The following is an 8,134-nucleotide window of genomic DNA, read 5'->3' as shown; positions in this document are numbered from 1 at the left end:
ATGGGTGTGGTTGGGGTGTCAAGCCTGAGAAAAAGAAGTTCCAACTCAAGGATTGATCACCAAGGGTGGTTGTCAGACACCTGGGTGATCTGTGGTCCCTGAGGAATGACAGTGTGTTTCCGATTAGTAGGCCCCACTTCCAAAATTGGAACTTGGAAGTCGGGTCATATCATAGTGACACTCAACTCATGTTTACCTTGGAGAGCTTGAAAAAATGGGTAAATGTGGGAGGAGGCATTACAAAGTGGTGTCACAACGAGGTTGCAGCACTAGACCTCGGGGTACATGTAGATGGTTATGGTTATCATGTTTGCAGTAAGTGTTGTATTTTGTATTATTGTAACGTATGCATCATGATGTTGATATGTGTTGTTATATTTATATGTATCATGCCAATCTGGATTGAGTTGTGCATATGTCATAGCCACCCATGAGATACACTGAGGTATGATTTTGATTATGTCTTCTATTTGGTTTATCTAACATGGTATGTTTGCAGGAAATAGAAGAGTAGAGTAGTGGACTATAGTTCACATGACTCCTCTTACAGGCATGATGTGAAATCAGTGGAACGGGAAAAGTCAGTTGAGCAGCAAGGAGAAGAGTATTCTCCTGATCTAGTTGATACACAGAGGAATATGAGGGCATAGACCAAAAGTTCCAAGGTAGATAATAATAGTTTGGTTGAGGCATAGGAAAGACTTGCTAGAGCTCAAGAAAAACAAGTAGAGGCCAATGTAGTGATTCTTGAAAGTCTTTCAAATTTTTCAGAAGCAGGGACATATGTGGGTCATTCATGGAGATAGGCAGGAGTAGAAGACCAATGGGGCATATTGTAGCAGGTCTTAGAGAAAATACATGATGGAAAAACATGATACAGTCATAGGTGGTACATATTTGGATACACTTGACAGGCATACTAGCACTCATGGATTTATTCCAGCTCCAATTCTGAGAGACATCATCGTCATTATCGCTAACATCCTTGTAGGAAGAGTGAGAGGGGGTACTTTCCAGCTGAGTTAAGGCAATCCAAGCCTCCTATTTTTGATGGGGAAGTGAAGAAATCAAAAGATGGAGAAACATGGTTGCTTAGGATGAAGAAGTTCCTTAGATTACATGACTATTCAGAGATCATGAAAACCAAGATAATTATCTTCAGTATCAAGGGAAAAGCAGATATCTGGTGGGAAGTGTTGATTTGTGTAGCTTGGGAGGTGCTACAAGCCCTAGGGTTTTGGTTTGGAGAGAAAAGCGCCACAAGGGTCACTTGTGGGCTTGGAACCCAAGGATTGAGTTTTTCATCCAATCATGTTTGAGGTAATTCCGGAGGCACATTTCTACATGTGATGGCATGAGACGATAGAGGGAAGAAAGAAGAATCCAATTATTTGAGAATCATCGAATTCCAAGTTGTAGAACTTGAGAAATGAATCTTTGAAGTTGACAAATTAATTATTTGTTTTCAACTAATATAGGCTTGATGTAATTTACTCCAGTAGATGGGTCTCTTCACTAATTTGTTGGAGCCCCTCTTTAATCTATAAAAAGAGGGTGAAGGCATGTGTTTTAGACATTTAATTGTGAGACATTCCTCCAAGAATTAGCTCTGAAATTTGGATTCCCTAGCTGCAACAAGAAAGGGTCATGGACATCGTGGGGACAACTCTGAAGTGGACTCAGCTGAGGAGCAGCATGGGGGAGGTCTGTTTGAAGGCCGAAGTGTTAGGCTAATTGCAGATTTGTTTGGAACTATCTTAGGGCTAAAGACAAGTCCGAAGAAGGTTGTTCTAAGGCCATAATTTTTGGGCAAATAGGCTGAGGAGCAGAGGGACAGGACAGGGTTGTTAGGTGACTATTTGGGTTATTTTTGGAGGGGATTCGCAACCATAACAAGCTGATTTTCTAGGCTGCAGGCCACAACAAGTAGTTGGAGCAGTTTAAGGGCTGCCTTAGGGAGGAAAATTCCTTAACAAGGCCATGTGGCATGGTAGGGCCTTCTCCATGGTGGACCACAAACCTAGAAGGGATTATCTACTGATTGCGTGGAGGATTGAGGGTTGTATTGTGTTCCCTAACCAGAATTGCAGGACCAGTAGTGCAGACAGTAGGGACAACAATGTTTTGTGGAGGATTGTTAGTCAAAGGAGTTGACCAGTTTGGATCATGATTGCAGTAGCATGTTGGTGCCATGTGGAGGATCTTCCGAGGAGATGAAGAGTCTTCCTAGGAGAAGAATTGACAATGATGTGATTGGGTGGCATTGATATGATTGGAGGGTAGTGTGTTGCCTACCCAAAGTAGCCTTAGAGCAGCAGACAAGAAGGACATTGCTGATGCGTGATTGGGTGAAGTTTAGAGCCTTATGAGTAGCTCTTTGATGGATGAAAGAGGCTACTAGAAGGCAGATTAGAGCTCAGGTATTGGCCAACCTAGAGAGCAGTTTGATGAGCTCGTGTACATGCAACAGAAGAGGCTTGCAACATTGTTAGGTGGCAGCCCTCTTGGAGTCTCAATGTGTAGTAGCATTGATGGATTAAGGCACTACTAGTGAGCAGTATGGGAGCGAAGGACCGACATGACAATATACAACATCGAAGTTGCAATGAAGTTTGTCATTGTATCTTGTATACCATAGACTGTTGTATTATTAATATTTATTTTAATATAACAAAGATTGAGATTGTACAATATCATACAATTTTGTTCAAAACTATGTATATTTGTGCATATGTGATTTACTGCTTTATATTTCTGTTGTGCAAAGTAGTTTCTGTTTGAGATTCTTGGTTTGGTAGCGTTTGTGATTTTAAGACTCTAACCTAGACCTAAGGTCGTGGAAATTAAACATGAATATGTCAACCGTGTTAGAAGCATCAATGAAGAGGAGTTGAGTTGGCATGAGTTTAAAAGACTCTTTAGGAAGAGGTACTTGTCTCAGAGTTATTATGATGGAAAGGCCAAGGAATTATATGAGCTTAAGATGGGTTCCATGATAGATGATTCATGAAGAGTACAAAACCAAGTTCCTAGGGTTTTTGAGGTATGTGTCGTACCTCGAGGATGAGAATACAAAGGTCCAAAGGTTCATCAATAGCTTTCCTTTAGCATTTAAAGATCAAATCAAGTATGATGAGCCTTGGTCATTAGAGGAAGTCATTAAGAAGCTGAAGCATTGTTATGAGTAGTCTAAGCACAAGCTTGATTTCAAGCGTGACTGGAAAGGTAATTTGAAGACAAAAGGAAAATGGCCTAAGAAGCGAGGAAGATCTCATGATGCAGCTGGCAAGGAGAATGTGGGACCTCATAAGAAGTTCAATTCAGTTGAGAGAGGACATGGGTCTCAGCCTGAGGAGTAGCAGAATAAAGGCAATGGAAGGAAACATTTGAGGTGTTAGACTTGTCGTGGAGAGCATCACAGGAGAGATTGTCCATCACATCAGGGTGACAGGCCTCAAATCTACAGTGCTCAAGAGGAAAAAATAGTTGGAGATGTAGGCCAGAGTATTCCCCGGATTTATGCAGTGGTGGATAATAGGAAGGCAGATCATCAGGCATCCATTATTGAGAAGGAAGGTAAGCTTTGTGATCAAGTTTCTTCTATTTTCATTCATCTTGGATCGAATTATAGTTATACATGTCTTAACCTGGTGGATAAGTGTTGCTTGAATAAAGAAGTGCATCTAGAATCTTGGTTGGTGTAGTTGGCTATAGGAACCAAGAGAAGAGTTCATCATTGGGTGAGATATTGTGTATTTGAGTTAAATGGTATTCCTACATCATCACATCTAAATGTGCTTCCTTTGGGATCATATAACATGCTTTTTGGCATGGATTGGTTGTTCATTCACATGACCAAGGTAGACTATTATGAGAATTCCATTGAGTGCCTGGATGATGATGGGGAAAGGAGAATCTTGCAAGGAAAGAAGAAGCTTATATCAATTGGAATGGTTATGGCTAGCAGGAAAAGCATAGTCGTGACAAGGGATGTGTATTATTTACAGTTCATATTTCTAGTGATAAGGGGAAATAGGATGAGGATGATGAAATCCTAAAGAGATCATGTCTTGCAGTAGTTTCAAGATGTGTTTCCTGCAAATATTCCAGAGTTGGATCCTCATAGAGAGGTGGACTTTTATATTGAGTTGATGTCAGGAGAAACACTAGCATCTAAGGCACCATATAGGATGAGCGCTCTAGAGTTGGTGGAGCTGAAGTTGAAGCTTAAAAAAATGCTTGATAAGGGATACAATAGGCTAAGTGTATCTCCTTAGGGTGCACCCATGTTGTTTGTAAGGAAGAAGGATGGTACTATGAGATTATGCATTGATTACATGTAGTTAAACAACGTGACCATCAATAATATGTATACATTGTCATGAATTGATGACTTGTTTGATAAAATGAAGGGAGTTGTAGTGTTTTCGAAGATTAATTTAAGATTGTGATATCATCAGGTGCACATCAAAGAAGAAAATATTTACAAGACTACATTTCGCACAAGGTATGGGAATTATGAGTTTGTGGTGGTTCCTTTTGGTCTTACCAATGCTCTAGCCGCCTTCATGTGTTTGATGAATAATGTGTTGTGCCCTTATCTGGATAAGTATGTAATAATGTTTATTGATGACATTTTTGTATATTCAAAGAATGACGAAGAACATGTAGAGAACCTAGCATCAACCTTGAGGTTGATTAGAGAGCATTAGTTGTATGCCAAGATTAGAAAGTGTAGTTTCTTTCAGACTCAAATTCATTTCTTGGGACATGTTGTTTCTGAGGAAGGGATAACAGTGGATCCGAAAAAGATTAAAGCTATCATGGAGTGGCCAACTCCTAAGAATGTGGATGAGGTCAAATCATTCATGGGATTAGCAGGTTACTACAAGGAGCTCATCGGGAACTTCTCAAAGATTGGCTATCCTATCACATCTTTGTGGAGGAAAGGGAAGAAGTTTGAATGGACTTAGTAGTGTGCAACTGGTTTTGAGCAGTTGAAGCATTTTCTTATAAATGCTTCAGTTTTGAAAATTGCAGATATTGATAAAGAGTTTGTGGTTTGTAAAGATGCATGTAAGGAAGGACTTGGTGGAGTCCTGATGCAAGAAGGATAGGTGGTTTTCTATGAATCAAGGAAGCTAAATGAGTATGAGAAGAACTATGTGACTCATGATCTTAAGTTGGAAGCTATCATTCATGCATTGAAGATGTGGAGACATTATCTCCTTGGAAAGAGGTTTGTTTTGGTGAGTGATCATAGTGGATTGAGGTATTTGTTTGATCAACCCAATCTTAATGCCAGACAAGCTTGAAGGTTGATTACTCTTAGTGAGTTTGACTTTGAGATCAGGTACATTAAGGGCAAGGAGAACAGGGTTGCAGATGCTCTCAGTAGGAGAGTGCAGGTGAACCATATTTTAGTTGTGAGCTCTTATTAGACATATTTGTAGGAACAGATATTGCATGTAGGGAAGCATGATGAGAAGTACCAATAGCTGAAGCAGAGATTGTAGCGTCAGGGTTAAGGTGATAGGGATGAGGAGTATCACCTCATAGAAGATGTCTTGGTTATATTTAAGAACATAATTTATGTGCTAGATAACAATTATCTAAAAAAGCTTATCTTGAGGGAGTTTCATGTCAATCCATATTCAGGCCACCCAGGATACCAGAAGAATTTGACAATTGTTAAGAAGTTCTATCATTGGACAAACTTGAAGAAAGAGGTGGTTGAGTTTGTTGCAAGATGGTTGGATTATCAGCAAGTGAAAGCTGAATGCAAGAATACAATTGGTTTATTGCAACCTATTTTGATTCCATAATGGAAATGGGAGGTCATTTCCATGGACTTCATTACAGGTTTGCTGAGGACATCGAAGCAGCATGATTCCATCATGTTTTTAGTTGATAGGTTGAGTAAGAAACTCACTTCATTGCAGTGAAATCCACTAATTCAGCTAGTGAGGTAGCTCAATCTTCATCAGGGAGATAATGAGATTGCATGGTGTTTCCAAGAAGATTATATCAAATAAAGATGCCAAGTTCACTTTCAAGTTTTGGAAGGAGTTGTTTTAGGTTTGGGGATAGAGTTTTCCTTCATTATATTTTATCATTCGCAGATAGATGGATAGACAGAGAGAGTTAACAAGATTCTTAAGGATATGTTGAAAATGTATGTCATGAATCAATAGAAGAAGTGAGAGGAGTATCTTCCACTAGTGGAGTTTGCTTATAATAATGGGTATCATGAATCCTTGAATATGAGTCCATTTAAGGCTCTTTATGGGTGGATTTGTAATACTCCTATCAGTTGGAGTGATCTAGTGAACAAGGTGCTAATTGGACCAAATATGTTGGTTGAGATGGAGAAAGAGATGTAGGTTATTAGAAGGAATTCGAAGGCAACGAAGGATAGACAAAAGAGTTATGCAGATCAACATAGAGCATTCAAGGAGTTTCAGGTTGGAGAGCATGTGTATTTGTGTATCAAGCCCAAGAGGAGTTCCTTGAGGATTGGGTCATGTGCCAAGATGGAACCTCGGTATTGTGGGCCTTTTGAGATCTTGGAGAGGATTGGACCAGTGGCGTATAGACTTGCACTATCGCCAACAATGAAAGTTCATGATGTTTTCCATGTTTCATTGCTTAAGAGATATGTGCAGGATGTTGATCAAGTGATTGATTGGTCTGTATTGTAGGTGGAACCAGAGGGAAAGTTTCAGCCAGAGACATAATGCATATTGTAGTGGAAAAATCTCATGCTTTGAAACTGAGCAATAGATCAGGTTAAAGTGCAGTGGAAACACTTTGGGCCCGATGAAGCTACATAGGAGATGGTTGATCAGATGCGGCCTTTATATCCTTCCTTGTTTGTTGGTTGATAAAAGGTGTTTAGTATATGCGTGTTTTGTGTGTGTGTCTATATATATATATATATATATATACATACACACACACACACACACATATATATATATATATATATATATATATATCTATATATATATATATATATATATATATCTATATATATATATATATATATATATATATATATATATATATATATAGAGATATGTGGGTGTGTGATTGTAAATATCACATCGAGTTGTATTATAAAGCTCCATGGGCAATATGTGTCGTTGGTTATAAGTGTCATCAAATAATGAGGACAGTGTTCCCCCAAGGGGAGGGGTTTGTAACAACCCTACGTTGATTTTCCATGTAAATTAAATAAGACCAAGTTCATGGGACATATATTCCAAGTTGAATAATGGGAAAACATTATAGTGGGAATCACTCGTGGTTTAATAATGATTATGGAAATTGGCAAAGGCATTGAGGTAATAAATGACATTTAATTAAGGAAATAAAGGAAAATAGGAGAAATGGTAGATGAAGAGACACAAATATGCATGCAAGCAGAATTAGAGAGAAATTAGAGTAAAATGAAGAAAAAGGAAAAAGGGAAGGAAGAGAGTAGACATTAATGATAAAAAGGCATCAAAGAAACAGTTCATAGATTTTGTTAGTTTAGCTTTTGGCTCTCTTATTCCATACTCTTACACTCTTACCCAATTAGAGCATTTTTGGAGCATCCTAGCATTCACTTGGACTTGGAGAAAGCAAGCAAAGGACAAGAAAGGAATTGGTGGGAAGCAAAAAAATGGATTAGTAGCTACAACAAAGATACATTGTAGGTAATAGGCTGCATGTGTGGTTTCTTTGTTGAGATTTGGATGCATGGTATATGCATGTGGTTCTTTGGTTATTTTGTTGTCATTAGCATGGGATTTTCTTGGATTGACAGTGGTTTTAGCCTTGCCTTGCCATTTCCTGATTAGCTATGATGTAGTGGGTTCTATATTTGATTTAGCTTTAGATGGTCGATAGTCTTGAAGTGGTTTTGAGAATATTCCCAAGGGTCAAGGGTGGAGATGTTATTTCTCCTGGAACTCTTAACGAATGGTTGGAGACAGGAAAATTCCTCTAGAGCTGGTGAAGGAAGTCAGAGGCATCCAAGCTGGTTTTAGTATTAGTGATTTCTCAGCTGGTTAGGTGAAATCGCTGGTGAAGGAAGTCAGACGCATCCAAGCTGGTTTTAGTATTAGTGATTTCTCAGCTGGTTAGG

This window comes from Pinus tabuliformis, chromosome Q (assembly GCF_031772625.1).
Source record: "Pinus tabuliformis cultivar Carrire ecotype Pingquan chromosome Q, CPIR1, whole genome shotgun sequence".
Taxonomy (NCBI): domain Eukaryota; kingdom Viridiplantae; phylum Streptophyta; class Pinopsida; order Pinales; family Pinaceae; genus Pinus; species Pinus tabuliformis.
The sequence above is the reverse complement of the archived record's forward strand: the minus strand, read 5'-3'. Positions refer to the sequence as shown.